The sequence below is a fragment of the Somniosus microcephalus genome, chromosome 31 (assembly GCF_052327205.1).
Source record: "Somniosus microcephalus isolate GS21.2 chromosome 31, FLI_Smic_1.0, whole genome shotgun sequence".
NCBI classification, from domain to species: domain Eukaryota; kingdom Metazoa; phylum Chordata; class Chondrichthyes; order Squaliformes; family Somniosidae; genus Somniosus; species Somniosus microcephalus.
In genome coordinates, this window is record NC_141017.1 from 26799932 (window position 1) to 26820142 (window position 20211).

The following is a 20211-nucleotide window of genomic DNA, read 5'->3' on the forward strand; positions in this document are numbered from 1 at the left end:
ACAGCACTTATATACCGGTGTGGTCACCACCGGTATTACAGTATACAGCAGCCAAGATAAAGTAGTGCAACCCTTAAAATAGTTCTCTTAAAGGTGGAACGGTTACATACACTACAATCCTCCCTTTTTAGGTTAACAGTATATATTCCCATTAAACATAACATCATAACATATATATACAACTTCATGTAAAAACAGTTCACAGATTCAGTCTCTCTGGAGGCTTCCTGACTCAGTCCGGATAACGCCTCGGTGGTGTAGTAGTTTTCGGTGGTGTAGTAGGTTCTTTTGGCAAGGTCGATTTGGCTTGAATGTCAGTGTCAGGTTCATCTGGTTCCAGTACCACCGGATCGGAGGTAGATACTATGGGTATCTCTGCTTCATGATTAGGCGTATAGAGTTGTGGTGTAGATTGTCCCTTTTCGGATGACGCTATGATCTGGTCAGCATGGCGCCTTATTATGCTTTCACCAATGTCCACGGTATACATCAGCGGTCCTAGTCGTGTGCAAATAGTTCCAGGCTGCCATTTCTCGGTACGGTAGTCCCGGGCCAAAACTTGTTGACCTATCTGGAAAGTTCTAGTTGGCCTCTCATTCATGCCTTGAAATTGCCGGTTCTCTACGTCCCTTCTGATGTTTGGCTTGATCAAATCCAGCCGGCATCTTAGTCTTCTATTGAAAAACATCATGGCGGGAGTTTGGTTTGTGGGCGGGAGTTTGGTTTGTGACCGCATGTGTTGCATTCCTGTACGCCAACAAGAAGTTATCTACCTTATGTTGTAGATTTATGTCTTCATTACCCATGGCCTTTATGGCCTTCTTGAAGGTCTGGACAAACCTTTCAGCTAATCCATTGGTGGCGGGATGGTATGGGGTGGACGTGTAGTGCTTAACCCCATTGTTTTTTAAGAACTTCCTGAATTCTTCGGACACAAATTGCGGTCCATTATCAGAACAGATCTGTTCCGGCAGCCCATTCCTGGCAAATATGGTCCTTAATACTGTGATGGTTTTTTCCGTGGTGGTGGAGGACATCTTTATTACCTCCGGCCACTTGGAGTGTGCATCCACCGCGATTAAGAACATTGAGTCCATAAATGGACCAGCAAAGTCGATATGTACCCTTTGCCATGGAGATGAGGGCCACTCCCATGGATGCAGAGGAGCTTGTGGTGGGGCGTTTTGGACCTTCTGGCATCCTAGACAGCTCTTGGTCATTTCTTCAATGTCTCCATCGATACCTGGCCACCACACGAACGCTCTCGCTAGGTTCTTCATTTTCACTCCACCCAGATGCCCCTCGTGAAGCTCCTTTAGCACTTTATGCTGGAGTTTGGGTGGAATCACCACTCTGGATCCACACATCAAAGTTCCTCGGCACACTGACAGCTGTTCTCTTCTTTGCGAAAATGCTGGCAACAGTGGTTCGCCATGTGCTGGCCATCCCTTCATCGTTAAATCGTAGACTCGTGAGAGAGTCGGGTCATTTCTTGTTTCCTTTTCGATCGTAGAATTTGTTACTGGTAGACATTCCACTATGGTTGAGTGGAACATCTCCACTGGGTCCACTGTAGGCACCTCTTCTACCGTTGGCAACGGCAGGCGTGATAAACCATCAGCATTCCCATGCTGTTTTGATCCTTTGTATTCTATGTCATATTGGTGTGCCCCTAGGAAAAGGGACCACCTCTGTAGCCTTTGCGCTGTCATAATGGAAACGCCCTTTTTAGGGTTGAATATGGATACCAACGGCTGGTGGTCTGTCAGCAGTGTAAACTTCTGGCCCTGCAGGTAATGATTAAACTTCTTTACTCCCCACACCAGGCTGAGAGCCTCCCTATCTATCTGAGCATAGTTGCGCTCAGCGGAGGTCAATGATCTGGATGCAAATGCGACTGGCCTTTCCGAGCCATTTGGCAACTTGTGTGAGAGTACTGCTCCAATACCATAAGGAGAAGCATCACAAGCTAAACGAATAGGTAGCGTTGGGTTGAAGTGAGCCAACACTTCCTCTGAGGTGATCAATGTCTTGCTTTTGCGAAAGGCCTTCTTACAGTCCTCGCTCCACTTCCATGGTACTTCTTTCTGCAAAAGAGCATTCAGCGGGTGCAGCACCGTGGATAGATTTGGCAGAAACTTATGGTAATAGTTAATCAACCCTAGGAACGATCTCAACTGGGATACATTTTCCAGAGCGGGAGCCTTCACAACAGCTTCGATCTTGTCAGGTGACTTGTGCAGCCCCTCCTGGTCAATGACATGACCACAGTACGAGATCCGTTTCTGAAAGAATTCACATTTCTGGCGATTAACTCGAAGGCCATATTCCTTCAACCTAGTGAGCACCAGTTTCAAATTTGCAAGGTGTTCCTCATCGTCATCTCCTGTAATCAGGATATCGTCCAAGTAACATTGAGTGCTTGGAATTCCCTGTAATACCTGCTCCATGGCCCTCTGCCAAATTGCCGGAGCCGAAGCCACTCCAAAAACCAGTCTATTATATCGATACAAGCCTCTGTGCGTGCTGATTGTGAGATACTGGCGCGACTCTTCCTCAACTTCCATCTGTAAGTACGCTTGCGCTAGGTCTATCTTGGTGAAGCGTTTCCCGCCAGACAATGAAGCAAAGATATCCTCAATCCGCGGAAGCGGATATTGCACCGTGTGAAGCACCGGATTAACTGTGATTTTGAAGTCTCCACAGATGCGGACCTTCCCCGGTTCCCCTGGCTTGTTACTCGATGAGCGCTTCATGACGGGAACAATGGGCGTGGCCCACTCACTCCAGTCCACCTTAGACAGTACTCCTGAACGTTCCAGCCCTTCCAGCTCAGCTTCCACAGCAGGTCGTATCGCATACGGTACCGGTCTGGCTTTGAAAAATTTTGGGTTTGCATGTTCTGCAATCTTGATTTTTGTCTTAATTCCTCTCAGTGTTCCCAGTCCCTGTTGGAACACCTCTTTAGCCTCATCCAATATTATGGACAATCGTTCAGGTTTGACATCTTTTTTTCCGGAATCTACCATTATTGCGTTTAGGGAATGCCAGTCCATATTTATTTTCCTGATCCACTCCCATCCCAGAAGTGGTGGACCTCCCTCAGGTAGTACATATAAGTCCATTCCTTGGTGTTCTTTGTCCTTGTGTATCACCTTGACTTTTATCTTTCCGATGGGGTATACTTTTTGCCCCATGTATGTCTGCAATACTATCTCCGTATCCCGTAGGGGAATATGTTTGAATAACTTTTTGTAATCTTGTTTATTCATGACCGTCAACGCCGATCCAGTGTCCAATTCCATCTTCACTTGGACTCCTGCTATCTGCAGTGTGACCCAGATAGTTTGTCGGTCAGCTTCCTTACTCACGTCGTGAATTCTCAGACTACCCAGTTCCTTGCTGTTGGAGTCTGAATCCGAATTCTGTTCATCCGAACTCTTCTCAGCCACCTTATGTACCTTTCTGCACTTTTCCTGTGGTGACTTTTTGTTGCTGGTCTTCTTTCCTGACCGGCATACTTTAGCTATGTGACCAAGCTTGCCACATTTTCTACATTCCTGGTTTTTAAACCAGCATTGATTCTGATTGTGTGTTGTCTGCCCACAACGATAACATTTCGTTGTACCCGAAGCCATTTGATCTACGCTGAGTACCGCTGCCTTCAGCTGCATTTCTGCAGTGCCTCTCGCTGCGGCTTCGTGCGATGCTGCAATAGAGACAGCCTTATCCAGTGTAAGATCATTCTCTTTAAGCAGCTGCTTTTGTGTTCCTTCTTTCGACAATCCACACACGAATTTGTCTCTCAGTGCCTCTGTCAGGCTTTCCCCAAACTGGCAGTATTTCGCTAGCTTACGCAGTTCAATTAAATACTCCGCGTTGCTTTCCTCTTTCAGTTGCGTTCTCGCATAAAATTTAAATCGTTCCGCTAACATCAGCGGTGTGGGGTTCAAATGATTTTTCAGAACAGCAACAATTTTAGCGAAAGTCTGATCCGCCGGTTTAGCTGGTGATAGAAGATGCTTCAATAGCCCGTATGTCTTCGCACCCATTGAGTTTAGTAAGGTTAGTGCTTTATCTTCATCTGATATTTTATTTGCCTCACAATATATTTCTATGCGTTCTACATACGTGGCCCAATCTTCAACATCGGGATCGAAATCGTTGATGTTACCACGCTTAGGCATCTTCGCAACCTTCTTGAGAAACAAAAGAATTCTTTTTTCTTTTTTTTTCTTTTACAAAATGGCGGTTTCCCGCGCTTGTCTTCTTCCCCCGCCTCTGAAAATGGCGGCTTCCCGCGTTTGCCTTTCTCCCCCGCTGGCTGTAATGGCGATTGCCGTATTGCTGCGCTCGCCCTCCCTCAGCGGTTTTCAAATCGCGCCTCCCAGCCCCTCTTGCAGTCCGGTCCTTTCCCCCCGGTCGCTGCGCCTCGCGACCTCGGTAGCTGCCCGGCCTTTTTCACCGGTCGCGGTCGAGCTCTCTCTCGATGCTGTTGCGTCTCCTAGCCCGCTTGTAGCCCGGTCTCTCACACCGGCTGCCTTTGCAATCACCGCGGCTTCCGTGCCTTACACTGCCCCAGTCTCAGCGCCTCTGGCCCCGACTTCTGTCCGGCTCTTTTCCCCGGCCGTGGTCAAGTTCTCCGCCCTTATATCCTCCGTTTTTTTTAATTTTCTCCCCTACTCACAGTCAACGTGGCCGACTTGCTGCTCGTCGCTGATCGGCTTACCCACCACCGTGATAGAAGGGATGATCACTGCCTGTTGCTGATGGAAGGCTTCGTGTCAGAATTCTTCCTTTTCTCTGCAGACCCGAGTCTTCTCTCAGCAGAATGATGAGGGCGGATGCCTCCTCTCGACGCCCGTTAAACTGCCTTGGATGTATCTCTGCCGCAGGGTAAGATCGTACTCGTCGCCACTGTTAAGTCTGTGTGTTATATTGAGAATTACTACACAGACCACAAGAGTAAACTTTAACAGGTCTTTACTAGTTGAAGGTCAGGGCGGAACTGCCCAATAAATCATTACACAGCACTTATATACCGGTGTGGTCACCACCGGTATTACAGTATACAGCAGCCAAGATAAAGCAGTGCAACCCTTAAAATAGTTCTCTTAAAGGTGGAACGGTTACATACACTACAGGGGTGAGGTATCTGAAGTGACATCCCACTGGCGGGTACCTGTGACAATGAGGAGCGTCTGTCTCAGGTTTCCCAACTCTGATTGGATGTATCGCAGGAGCTCCCATCAACACCCCCGCCCCCCCCCCCACATACCCACCATCCTCGCTACTTACCCCCTTCCCACGGCCAATTAGAAAGGGCATTGGTTACCCAATCGGATTAATCCTGACTGTTAGTCTTGTTCGACCCTTTTCTCCCCATCTCCAATATTTCTGTAACTAATAAATGAAAATGTTCAAAGAAAACAGAGAGAAAAAAACATGCTCTCGTTTAATGGCTGTGATTTTTCTCCCGGGTGTTGCTCCCAGCAGTGTCCTGGAGATTAATCTTCAAATCCTGGAGACTCCGGGCCAATCCTGGAGGGGTGGCAACCCTGCCTAACCCTTAGGCAGCATTGACTCCTTACATGGGGGGTGATTTTCATTCAGAAGTCGGGAAGGAGGCGGGACTACAACTTTCGTGGTTGTAGTCCCGCCTCCTTCGAGATGCAGCCAATCCACACAATTTTAACTTGATTGACCTTGTTGAGCCCGCCCAGCGGGCTCAGCAGGCCAATTAAGGGCCACCCGGCAACAGGTGACATCACAGACTGACATTTCATCTGTCAAGAGGTTTTGACAGATGAAATATCAGTGTTTCACAGCTGTTTGAAGCTGTCAAACACTGACAGTCTTACTTCTAACCTGAGTCCTTCTACACAGACTCAGTTAGAAATCTCTCCTGCACAGAAAGCTGCAGGCTGTCACTTTTGACAGTTCGCAGCCGTTCTGCTTTCTGTGTCAGTTAGATGATGGACTCCCGAAACCTAGAGGAAGGAAGGTTGAAAAGGTAAGTACAGGTAATTTAAACTTCTTTACACACTTTAGACACACCAAACACACTTACCTTTGCACTCATGCACCCATCACTCACCTGAACACCGACATCTCGAACCCTCCAAGTCCTTCAACCCGACGGCCCGACTCCTCTAACTTGGCGTGGTTTGGAGCCGTCGGGAATTCCACACTTCAAGCTTTAAAATAGTTATTAGGCTAAAAACTGCCTGTTAACAGGCAGTTAATTGGCACTAATCCCGTCCCGCCTCAGGTAGGCGGGTCTCAGTGCGGGGCGGGTACCCGCCTCCTTTGAAACTTACATGGAGGCGGGTTGGGGGGCGGGATGGTGTCGGGACCCCCTGAATTGGGGACTTTAACCCCCCGCACGCCTCCAATCCCGACTCCACGGGTCAATGAAAATCGACCCCATGGAATCCCTTCCATGTAACTCCAGCCAATCAGGGTTCTAGCCTAGTGTGTGTCCCTCCCGGGGCGCTCCCTTTGGAGTTAGGACGGGATTGTGCTGGAAAGGCTGTTCATTTTCGGCTACATTGAATCACAGAATCGTAGAATAGCACAGCATGGTTTGTAATTAAGAGAGTCCTTTCTGCAGCTCTAGATACAGAACCATTGAAGATTTGGGGGGGGAGGAAAGGGGTTGGAAGAACCAAGACTGGCACAACAGCCTGATGTGGCAATATATTGGGAGTTTTTCACACTACAAGGAGACACATTTGGTACCCATTTCTCCCTGGATTTTACGAATCAACCTCCCAGTCTATCGCCGTATCCGTTCTGTTGCTCGCTATCCCACCTGGCATCATTCTTTCCACAGCCACTTGCTATCCTGTTCCTTTAATGTGCACTGTTTTTTTCTTATAGAATCATGGAATAGTACAGCACAGAAGGAGGCCATTCGGCCCATCGAGTCTGTGCCGGCTCTTTCGAAGAGCAATCCCGTTAGTCCCACTCCCCCGCTCTTTCCCCAAATCCCTGAAATATTTTCTCCTTCAAGTATTTATCCAATTCCCTTTTGAAGGTTACTATTGAATCTGTGTCCACCGCCCTATCAGGCAGCGCGTTCCAAATCCTAACCACTAGTTGCGTAAGAATTTTTCTTCATGTCGCCTCTGGTTCTTTTGCCAATCACCTTAAATCTTTGACCTCTGGTTACTGACCCTTCAGCCATTGGAAACAGTTTCTCTTTATTTACTCTATCTGAATCCTTCCTGAATCATGGAAAGTTACAGCACGGAAGGAGGCCATTTCGGCCCATCGTGTCCGCGCTGGCCAACAAAGAGCCATCCAGCCTAATCCCACTTCCCAGCTCTTGGTCCGTAGCCCTGCAGGTTACAGCATCCCAAGTGCACATCCGAGTACTTTTTAAATGTGGTTAGGGTTCCTGCCTCTACCCCCCTTTCAGGCAGTGAGTTCCAGACCCCCACAACCCTCTGGGTGAAGAAATTTCCCCTCAAATCCCCTCTAAACCTTCCTCCAATTACTTTAAATCTGTGCCCCCTGGTTTTTGACCCCTCTGATAAGGGAAATAGGTCCTTTCTATCCACTTTATCTATGCCCCTCATAATTTTATACCCCTCAATAAGGTCTCCCCTCAGCCTCCTCTGTTCCAAGGAAAACAGACCCAGCCTATCCAGTCTTTCCTCATAGCTAAGATCCTCTACTCCCGGCAACATCCTTGTAAATCTCCTCTGTACCCTCTCTAGTGCAATCACATCTTTCCTGTAATGTGGTGACCAGAACTACACGCAGTTCTCTAGCTGAGGCCTAACTAATGTTTTATAACCTCCCTGCTCTTGTATTCTATGCCATGGCTAATAAAGACAAGAATTCCGTATGCCTTCTTAACCACCTTACCTCCCTGGCCTGCTACCTTCAGGGATCTGCGGACATGCACTCCAAGGTCCCTTTGTTCCTCTACACTACTCAGTGTCCTGCCATTTAATGTGTATTCCCTTTCCTTGTTAGCCCTCTTCAAATGCATCACCTCACACTTCTCCGGATTGAATTCCATTTGCCACTGTTCTGCCTACCTGACCAATTTATTGATATCTTCCTGCAGTCTACAGCTTCCTTCTTCAGTATCAACCACACAGCCGATTTTAGTATCATCTGCAAATTTCTTAATCACACCCCCTATATTCAAGTCTAGATCATTGATATATACCACAAAAAACAAGGGACCTAGTACTGAGCCCTGCGGAATCCCACTGGAAACAGCCTTCCAGTCACAAAAACACCCATCAACCATTACCTTCTGCTTCCTGTCTCCGAGACAGTTTTGAATCCAATTTGACACTTTGCCCTGGATCCCCTGGGCTTTTAACTTCGTGACCAGTCTGCCATGTGGAACCTTATCAAAAGCCTTGCTGAAGTCCATATACACTACATCAAACGCACTACCCTCATCTACCCTCCTTGTTACCTCCTCAAATAATTCAATCAAGTTTGTCAGACACGACCTTCCCTTAACAAATCCTTGCTGACTATCCTTGATTAATCCGTGTCTTTCTAAATGAAGATTTATCCTGTCCTTCAGAATTCTTTCCAATAATTTTCCTCTCCTCTTAGCCTTCTCTGCTCCAAGGATTATTTTAAAAATGAATTTGGGAGACTTTAAATGTACCGCAGACCGAAATTATTTTAGTTACTGAGGAGGTAGGAATATCACTTTATAGAAACATTTTTCCCAAACACAGAGGATGAGGCAAGTAAGGATGGGTGAAGTTTCTTAAGCCATGTTGCTCGCTAAGTAGACTTCTATGTGTAATGAAACTGTAAACGCCCTCTTAATAAACAGATGTATGATCTTGTTACACATAAGGCTGATTCCACACTCTGGCCTTCCCATCAAGGACTAGGGCTCGGAGACAGCACATCGCGGAAAGTCACACGGGAACGCACGATCATTTGCCACCTTTCCAAATGAATGGAGGCAATAGTCCCAGCGAGGATGTCTTCCCCCAACTTGTCAAGGTTCACAATCCTCCAAATTCCATCGACGTGCAGCCCGACAGACATGAAGGTCGCTCTTTGTTGTGTTGGGTTTTTTTTGTTGCTCAGCTCCTACGACTGTTTAATGGTCCTGAAGGGGAAACAAACAATGTTCAGTGAGAGATGGTCTGATTGTAGCAATAAGTGGATGCTTTTGACGCGATATGGTGGTGGCCCCCGCCAAAATTCTGCAACTTTTTTTTTTATATATAGTGCGGTGACAAGCCTGTTCAATTTGATGAATTGGTGCAGAACAATTAATGGGTCCGGGAGTGCTGTTTTCCAAGCAGTACGTGCAACAATAAAAAAAAAGGTCCTTCAAACAACAAAACAGGAGCAAGATCACCTTGTGGAATGGAGCACTTTCAGCCCCCTCCTTCCCTTTCCACTAGGAACATAAAACAGCAGGAGGCCAGTCAGCCCCTCCAGCCTCTTCCGCCATTCAGTTAGATCATGGCTGATCTGCACCGCAACTCCATTTCCCTTACCTAACAAAAATCTAGCGATCTCAGTCTTGAACGCTTCAATTGTCCGCCCAGCATTCACAGCCTTTTAGGGGAGAGAATTCCAGATTTCTACTACCCTCCGTGTGGAAAAAGTGCTTCCTGATTTCCCTCCTAAATGGTCGAGCTCTAATTTTATGACCCTGGCCCCTCATTTTTGATTCCTCCACCAGAGGAATTAATTTCTCCATGTCCACCCAATGGAATCCTTCTAACATTTTAAACACGTTGATCAGATCACCCCCTCAATCTTCTACAGTCGGGGGAATACAAGCCAAGTTGGGTATATTCCTTAAGGCTAAGGGGATCAAGGGATATGGGGAGAAAGCAGGGACAGGGTAACATAGAAACATAGAAGATAGGAGCAGGAGTAGGCCATTCGGCCCCTCGAGCCTGCTCCACCATTCAATGAGATCATGGCTGATCATCCAAATTCAGTACCCTGTCCCTGCCTTCTCCCCATATCCCTTGATCCCTTTAGCCTTAAGAAATATATCCAACTCTTTCTTGAATATATTTAATGAACTGGCCTCCACCGCCCTCTGTGGCAGAGAATTCCACAGGTTCACCACTCTCTGGGTGAAGAAATTCCTCCTCATTTCAGTCCTAAATGGCTTACCCCTTATCCTTAGATTATGACCCCTGGTTCTGGACTCCCCGGCCATCAGAAACATCCTTCCTGCATCTAGTCTGTCCAGGCCTGACAGAATTTTATAGGTTTCGATGAAATCCCCTCTCAATCTTCTAAACTCCAGTGAGTATAAGCCCAATCGACCCAATCTCTCCTCATACGTCATTCCTGCCATCCCAGGTATCAGCCTGGTGAATCTTCGTTGCACTCCTTCCGTGGCAAGAACGTCCTTCCTCAGGTAAGGCGACCAAAACTGCACACAATACTCAAGGTGCAGTCTCACCAAGGCCCTGTACAACTGCAGCAAGACATCCTTGTTCCTGTACTGAATTTGGATGATCAGCCATGATCGCATTGAATGGCGGAGCAGGCTCGAGGGGCCGAATGGCCTACTTCTGCTCCTATCTTCTATGTTTCTATGTTTCTAACTAACGGATTATGATAGAATAATACAACACAGAAAGAGGCCATTCAGCCCATCGTGCCGGTGCCGGCTCTTTGAAAGATGCTCTCCAATTAGGCCCACTTTCCCCACAGACCTGCAAATTTTTCCCTTTCCAGTATTTATCCAATTCCCTTTCAAAATTTACTGTTGAATCTGCTTCCACCAACTTTTCAAGCAGGGCAGTCCCGATCATAACAACTCACTGCGTAAAATGTTTTTCTTCACGCTGTCTCTATTTCGAAGGGTCAGTCTCAGGAGAACTCCCCTCCTCTTCCTCAAATAGTCATGGCGTGGAGATGCCGGTGTTGGGCTGGGGTGGACAAATGTAAGAAGTCACACAACACCAGGTTATAGTCCAACAGTTTTATTTGAAATCACAAGCTTTCGGAGCGCTGCTCCTTCGTCAGGTGAAGTGGAGAGATGCCTATAGACACAGATTATATAGTCAGAGAATAATGCCAGATGATTACAGGTAATCTTTCTAACTGCCATTTATCACACCTTGGCAGAGAGATAATCACAGCAACAAAGGTGTGAATGGCGTCCAAACAGGTCAGTCAGGAAAACATTACATCAAAGAACAATGAGGTGGGGTCACAAGGGGTAAAATGTTGCAGATGCTGGGGTCTGTATAAAAAACAAAAAACAGACAAAAAACATTTTCTTTGCTGGAAATCACAGCAGGTCCAGCCGCATCTGTGTAGAGAGAACAAGCCAATGACGACTCGAGTCTGGATGACCCTACGTCAGGTGGGGTTACATGTAGCGTGACATGAACCCAAGATCCCGGTTGAGGCCGTCCTCATGAGTGCGGAACTTGGCTATCCTCAAATAGTGGCCACGGGATCTTTTACGTCCATCTGAGAAAGCAGACGGGGCTTTGGTTTAACATCTTATCTGAAAGACAGCACCTCTGACAGTGCGGCACTCCCTCAGCACTGCACTGGGGAGCATCAGCTTAAATTTTGCGCTCAAGTCCCTGCAGTGGGACTTGAACCTGTGACCTCCTGACTCCAGAGATGAAGTTGCTACCGACTGAGCCACAGCTACATCACAAACTTAACATCCCACATCCATAAATGCAAGCCCTGAGGCTAATTGAACAGCAAGTCTACCGGTTAAGCAGCGTCGCAAATTCAAAATTCTCATCCTTTTTTTCAAATCCATCGATGGCCCTCTCCCCCCATCTCTCTAATCTCCTTCAGCCCCACAACCCCCGGGATATCTGCGCTCTTCTAATTCTGCCCTCTTGAGCATCCCTGATTATAATCGCTCAACCATTGGTGGCCGTGCCTTCTGTTGCCTGGGTCCTAAGCTTTGGAATTCCCTGCCTTAACCTCTCTACCTCTCTCTCCTCCTTTAAGTCGCTCCTTAAAACCTACCTCTTTGACCAAGCTTTTGGTCACCTGCCCTAATTTATCCTTATGTGGCTCGGTGTCAAATTTTTGTCTTAAAACACTCCTGTGCAGCGCCTTGGGACGTTTTACTATGTTAAAGGCGCTATATAAATACAAGTTATTTTCGAAACAACAACAAAGATTTTTTTTTTTTAAATAGCCAATCTGGAATCGTATGGACTATTTTGGCCATAACTTTAAATGCTTCTGAACTTTGGAACACAAGTCAAGAATTAATGAATCGAGTCCAACTCAGCCAAACTTAATCCTCGGAGCTTCTGCTGTAGTTCAGCACTCGGGGGAGCGGGTACTGACCTCCCAGTTTACCCCGCCTGCTCCTTCTGTGTCAAAACCGAAGCGAAAAGGGGCAAGGCCCACGGGACAGGAAGGACACCATTAAGTCTGAAAAGAGTTGGCGAGAGGATGAGTTAAATCATGAAGTCCTGATCGGGGTGATGCCAAGGCTGGGTTTCAAAAGCCAAAGATTGTCAGGAAGCTGAGAGAAGTAATGAGTTCCATGGTCACGAGGTCCTGAGAAAGAATGAGTTGGAGTAAAATTAGAAAATGAACGCAAAGAGCTAATCTCGTAGAGTATCAACACATCAATCAGGCTGTTTGACTCTAAATGCTGAGGGAGCCATGGAAATATAGCTTAAAGCTGAGTACCAAATGTAATTTCTCAATTAATTAACCCCCGCTCAAAACAGCATGTCAACGAGAGTTAGAATATGTGCAGTCCAGGGTGAAGCCAGCAGTGAGCATGAATTTGATTGACTTTTATTTTACGGCGAAGAACTTTGGTGAAAGGCCAAGCCCTTAGTGCAGGACGTCATCAGTGCTGCCAAACAACAAGAGGAGGCAAATGAGCGAGTAGTGGTTAGAGGGTGAAAAGCACGTTGGTCACAGAGGGCGGTGGGCGGGTTGGTGGGGGGCGGGGGGAGGACTGTCGGAGGTAAGGGGGGTTCCACAGTTTGAATGAATTCGAGTTGGCGTGAAGGACACTCTTCAGGGATGCAGCAACACAAAGCTTGCTAGGAGCACTTATCCCAGTAATTGCAGTGCAAGGGAGACCAATAAATGTAAAGGAATAAATATAACATTTATGCACACCATAAATAAATTGGAAATGATTGCAGCACATAATTTGTTGAATGCTCGGTGTTTAATGGCAGTTTCACAGAATGGTTGGATTTTCAGAGGTGAGCGAGCGATTGTGTAGGAGGCAGATTTGAACTTTCCGTACAGGGCTTAACACCAGCGTTATAACAGCAAGAGATTCATCAGACACAACCCTGCAATGCAAGCTGTCACATGCCAACACCATCTGATCCGTTCGGAGTGAGTGTGTCTTTGAATGTAAAGGCGGCGGCTTTTTCTTCATTCTCAAGGATATGGGCATCACTGGCAAGGCTGGTATTCATTGCCCGGCTAAGAAGGTAGTGGCTCTTCTTGAACGACTGATTGTGTGTTCGAAATCCTCATCCTTGTTTTCAAATCCTTCCAAGGCCTCTCCCCTCCCTGTTGGATTGAGTGCTGGGGAGAGGAAGATGAAATAATCAGTAAGTGTTCCTGTTCCTTATCATTACTTAGTCACTCCCCAATCGCCTTCGCCCAATTCCCTTCACACAGGTGTGGCCCAGTTAAGTAACGCCTCAATTTTAAAATTCTCATCCTTGTTTTCAAATCCCTCCATGGCCTCTCCCCTCCCTATCTCTGTAATCTCCTCCAGACCCACAATCCGCCGGGATCTCTGCACTCTTCCAATTCTGCCCTCTTGAGCATCCCTGATTTTAATCGCTCCACCATTGGCGGCTGAGCCTTCAGCCGCCTGGGCCCCAAGCTCTGGAATTCTCTCCCTAAACCTCTCCGCCTCTCTCTCCTCCTTTAAGACGCTCCTTAAAACCTACCTCTTTGACCCAGCATTTGGTCATCTGCCCTAATTTATCCTTACTGATTATTTCATCTTCCTCTCCCTAGCACTCAATCCAATAGGGAGGGGAGAGTCCATGGAAGGATTTGAAAACAAGGATGAGGATTTCGAACACACAATCGGTGGCTCGGTGTCAAATTTTTTGTCTTATAACACTCCTGTGCAGTGCCTTGGGATGTTTTACTACGTTAAAGGCGCTATATAAATACATTAGAGTCCTAGGGCTAAAAATTCGGTGGCGCCACGTTTGGGGCGCCAAGCTCGCCTGGGCGCCGGAATTTGCGCTCCGGCCAGAGCCACTTGCGCCCTCCCGATATTCAGTGGGAGCGCCCCAAGAGGGACTCGGGGCGCTGCTCGAGGCTCCCCGCGTCCCGCTTGGGGCGCTCAAACTGAATATCGCCGCGCTACATGCCACAGCGCCACATGCTGCGGCACGGCGCGCTGCTGTACTGCAGGCCTTCCTCCCCTTCTTAAGGGGGAGGGGCCTGCACCAGCGCGATCACCGATCGCGAGTGCCAGCAAAAGAGCACGACACCGAGGAGAAGTGCCGGGCTTTTGGGACACAGCCGGCACTGCCCGGGGGGTGGATCAGGAGGCCGGGGAGGGCAGCGCGAGGAGGTGCTGGCAGGCGGCCACCGGAAAAAATGGACGCCCCGCACCTCCACCTTAATTTGCGCCACTACCGCCACAGGTAGGCCCTGTGAACCGGCCGCGATTTGCGACCGGCGTTACAGAGGTGGGCGCGACCAAATATCGCGATCGGGGCGGGAGCGGGGCACTGCGCACACCAATGACGTCATCGGTGTCGGCGCAGCGCTACAAGCTAACGTCGCCATTAGCGCCCCGCTAAATATCGCGGGAGGCGTGGCCAGTGGCGCTAAAGCCACTGAGTGCCCTCTTTGGGCGCTAACTGGTGGCGCAGCCCACTGAATTTCTAGGCCCTAGAGTTATACAGCACAGAAAGAGGCCCTTCGGCCCATCGTGTCCGCACCGGCCATCAAGCCCTGTCTATTCTAATCCCATTTTCCAGCACTTGGTCCGTAGCCTTGTATGCTATGGCGTTTCAAGTGCTCATCTAAATGCTTCTTGAATGTTGAGGGTTCCTGCCTCTACCACCCTTTCAGGCAGTGAGTTCCAGATTCCAACCACCCTCTGGGTGAAAACGTTTTTCCTCAAATCCCCTCTAAACCTCCTGCCCCTTACCTTGAAACTATGCCCCCTGGTTATTGACCCCTTCACTAAGGGGAAAAGTTCCTTTCTATCTACCCTATCTATGCCCCTCATAATTTTGTACACCTCAATCAGGTCCCCCCTCAGCCTTCTCTGCTCTAAAGAAAACAACCCCAGCCTGTCCAGTCTCTCTTCATAGCTGAAGCGCTCCAGCCCAGGTAACATCCTGGTGAATCTCCTCTGCACCCTCTCCAATGCAATCACATCCTTCCTATAGTGTGGCAACCAGAACTGCACACAGTATTCCAGCTGTGGCCTAACTAGCGTTTTGTACAGCTCCATCATAACCTCCCTGTTCTTATATTCTATGCCTCGGCTAATGAAGGCAAGTATCCCATATGCCTTTTTGACCACCTTATCTACCTGTCCTGCTGCCTTTAGGGATCCATGTACATGCACACCAAGGTCCCTCTGATCTTCTGTCCTTCCTAGGGCCCTACCATTCATTGTATATTCCCTTGCCTTGTTAGTCCTCCCAAAATGCATCACCTCACACTTTTCAGGGTTAAATTCCATTTGCCACTGTTCTGCCCATCCGACCATTGTCCTGCAGATGACACAAAACTGGTGGGCATGTGTGCTGTGAGGAGGATGCAGAGAAACTCCAGTATGATTTGGACAGGTTGGGTGATTGGGCAGATGCATGGCAGATGCAGTATAATGTGGATAAATGCGAGGTTATCCACTTTGGTGGCAAAAACAGGAAGACAGGTTATTATCTGAACGGCAATAGATTGGGAAAAGGGGAAGTGCAACGAGACCTGGGTGTCCTTGTGCACCAGTCGCTGAAGGTAAGCATGCAGGTGCAGCAGGCGGTTAAGAAGGCAAATGGTATGTTGACCTGCATAGCGAGAGGATTCGAGTACAGGAACAAGGATGTCTTGCTGCAGTTGTACAGGGCCTTGGTGAGACCACACCTTGAGTATTGTGTGCAGTTTTGGTCGCCTTATCTGAGGAAGGATGTTCTTGCCATGGAGGGAGTTGCAGTGAAGATTCACCAGACTGATACCTGGGATGGCAGGAATGTCGTATGTAGAGCGATTGAGTCGATTAGGCTTATATTCGCTAGAGTTTAGAAGAATGAGAGGGGATCTCATTGAAACTTATAAAATTCTAACAGGACTAGACAGACTAGATGCAGGAAGGATGTTCCTGATGGCGGGGGAGTCCAGAACCAGGGGTCACAGTCTAAAGATAAGGGGTAAGCCATTTAGGACAGAGATGAGGAGGAATTTCTTCACCCAGAGAGTGGTGAACCTGTGGAACTCTCTACCACAGAAGGCAGTTGAGGCCAATTCATTAAATATATTCAAGAAGGAGTTAGATATATTCCTTAAGGCTAAAGGGATCAAGGGATATGGGGAGAAAGCAGGGACAGGGTACTGAATTTGGATGATCAACCATGATCTCATTAAATGGTGGAACAGGCTCGAGGGGCCGAATGGCCTACTCCTGCTCCTATCTTCTATGTTTCTATGTCCTGTAGCCTAAGTTGTTGTTGTTCTGATACAACCAAGTGACTTGGTGTGAAACAGTGAGTCACATCTAGGCAAGACCGGGGTAAGGACGACAGGTATCCTTCCACTAAAGGACATTAATGAACCAGTTGAGTTCTTACCAACAATCGTGACAGCTTCACAGTCACTTCTGAGACCAGCTTTTTACTTAAACTGACTGGCCCAGAAATTCGGGTCTCCACGGGTGAGTACGCATGGGGTACTCACCCGTAGGCCCAATGGAAGTGCCGGTTTCCTGCATCCACTGCGCATGCGCAGGAAACCGGCACTTCCATTCCCCTGAACGAAGAGGTTCAGAGGTCAAACGCGTGCGCAGGAGGGGCTGCGCGTGCGCATCGAACTTCGGTTTTTTTTTACAGGTTTTCCCAGGAGGGTAAGTCTGCAGAAGTTAGACATGTAAAAAGCAGGCGTAAGGCCTGCTTTTTACAAGGTAAGTGGTGAATTAATTAAAATTAAAACATTTTTTCCACAGGTTTATTATTTTTAAATACTTTAAAGCAAGGTACGTTTATTTTTAGCCCCGTTAGAAAATAAAATTATTTTTTTCAAAAATTTAAATTATTGTTTAAAATAGTTATTTCATGTAATTTATAGTTTATTTAAAAAATGTGATTTAAAAAAAAATTATTTGAAGATTTAGTGCTGTATTGGGGCCGTAGTATTTATAAGACTTGACAGCACTTCCTGTCAGACTTATGAATGGAGCATTCCCTGCTCCGATTGGCTCCCCATGGCCCACGTGATTCCAGGGGATGCTTCGAACTAACTGCGCCCCTGGGATACGCAAGCACTGCGCGCCGGCAGTTGGAGCAGGCCCCGGATCGGAATCACACGCGGGCCCACAGCACAACACAGGGAGGAGGTCCAGCATCTCGTGAAGTGGTGCGCCGATAACAACCTGGCCCTTAACATCAAGAAAACCAAAGAAATCATTGTGGACTTCAGGAAGTCTAAAGGCGGAAGTCACACCCCCATCCACATCCATGCTTTAAGTTCCTCGGAGTCCACATCACGGCAGACCTCTCCTGGTCCCTCAATACCTCCTCTCTGGTGAAGAAGGCCCAGCAGCACCTATATTTCCTAAGGAGGCTGAAGGGATGTAACCTGTCACCCCTGATCCTCTCTAACTTTTACCGCTGCACAATAGAGAGCATCCTGACGAACTGTATCACAGTATGGTATGGCAGCTGTAGCTACTATGACCGGAAAGCCCTGCAGCGGGTAGTCAAAACTGCCCAACGCATTACCGGCACCCGGCTACCGACCATAGAGCACATATACCAGAAACGCTGTTTACGGAGGTCACGGTCCATCATCAAAGACCCTACCCACCCCAGCCACAGTCTGTTCGCCCTCCTGCCATCTGGGAGACGCTACAGATGCATTCGCACCCGAACGACCAGATTTAGGAACAGCTTCTTTCCCAGGGCTGTCATCCTACTGAACTCCACAAATAAACTCTAAAGCCTGCACATCTGCCAATGCACTTTATTATGGTTATGTTTATGTTAATGTATTACAAGCCAAATGAATGTTGAATGTTTAAATGTCTCAATCTAAATGTACACTCTCGGGAGCCGCAAGCCTACATTTCGTTGTACTGCACTTGTGCACTAACAATGACAATAAAAGTTGATTATTATTATTATTATTATAACAGCCGGCGCGCTAGGTAAGTGCAGGTCGGGGGCTTGCACCCGCGGGAAGCCCCCGACCCGAATCTCTGGGCCACTGACTGTAAATTCTCAAACTGCCAATGTGGGGATTCTGAACTCATGTTCCAGCTCGAGATAACCACTCCAGGCCCCTGGTTTGCTAGTCCAGTGACAGAACCACTACACTACCGTAGGCACTGGCGAGAAGCGAGGACCGAAACGAAGGAAGAATTGTCAGTAATGAACATTGAAAAAAAAAATTCAGTTGAGGTTCAGGAAGTTCAGATGAAAGTGAAAGTTGCTGTCTGTTGGACTAACTGAAGGGCAGAATTAGGAGTTGTGTTATCAGTTTAATGACAGGGTGTCACTGTTTGTCTGTCAGTCAGTGAAAGTACTGTTAAAGAAAGGGCAGTGCCCAGTTTGCATTTAAGTTAATCTACGGTAGGGTTTGTGTAAATAAAACCGCTTCATAAAAGTGAAAATTCAAATTCAAAGCAAGCACATCCGAACTGGGCCGATTTAGATTTATTTGGCTTGAATTGGATCACTTCAGATAGGAACATATCGTTTGTTTTCCTTAAATGGGAGCCACCCGCATGCACACACAGGCAGGATGAGCCCCTGCTCATTTTATTAATTGGGCCAAAGGTTTGCACCCATGACAACAGGGGCTGGTTGTTGGTGTGTAATCCCTCCATGGCCTCGCCCCCTCCCTATCTCCGTAATCTCCTACAGCCCCACAAACCCCCCTGAGATCTCTGCGCTCCTCTAATTCTGCCCTCTTGAGCATCCCTGATTATAATCGCTCAACCATTGGTGGCCGGGCCTTCAGCTGCCTGGGCCCTAAGCTCTGGAATTCCCTGCCTAAACCTCTCCGCCTCGCTACCTCTCTCTCCTCCTTTAAGACGCTCCTTAAAACCTACCTCTTTGACCAAGCTTTTGGTCACCTGCCCTAATTTCTCCTTATGTGGCTCGGTGTCAAATTTTTTTGTCTTAAAATACTCCTGTGCAGCGCCTTGGGAGGCTTTACTACGTTAAAGGTGCTATATAAATACAAGTTGATGTTGTTGTTTTCTTTTACTTCTTGGATTCCGGGTAAAGAACTCAGGGCTGCTGTGAGTGAGAGGTGCCAGCGCAAAAGAGTGAAACCAATTTTACCCAGCTTCAGCACTCAGTGTCGGCATCCAACCCTCCCGGGGCAGGCACAGCATGATTTGGGTATGAAGGGGTGGATTTTCCGCTCCCGACAGTCCGGGTGCTGAACTGTGCCGGAGGGAGCGCGCAGCGGGGAATTGCGCCCCCTCCCCCAGCTCCATTAAAATGAATCACAAGCTGCGGGGGGTGCAAATTCCCGACGCGCACTCCCGATCAAGCACTGAAACCACCAATGAATCTCTCCTGTGGAATAAAACTCTCTGGGGTGAGTTTCCTTGGGGTTTTCCCCCACCGCCCTATATGGTCCTCCATATTGCTTCAGCGGAACAGCGGGAAGGTTTTAAGGGCTCCCACAGCCCGTACGACAGGCTGGAAATGGTGGTGATTTCAACACAGAATTGCGGAGCTCTGGTCTCCGCTCGCCAGGACCATCTGGAGCTGGGTTCGAACCCTGTACCTTTTGACTCCGAGGCAAGAATACCGCCACTAAATCAAAGGCTCGCTCCTAGTTTTTATTGATTGCGGTGTTAGACCCAGCCTGACCATTCTCGCACTTCGCTGGAGTTTAGAAGAATGAGAGGTGATCTCATTGAAACGTATAAGATTCTGAGGGGGATTGACAGGGTAGATGCTGAGAGGTTGTTTCCCCTGGCTGGAGAGTCTAGAACTAGGGGGCATAGTCTCAGGATAAGGGGTCGGCCATTTAAGACTGAGATGAGAAGAAATTTCTTCACTC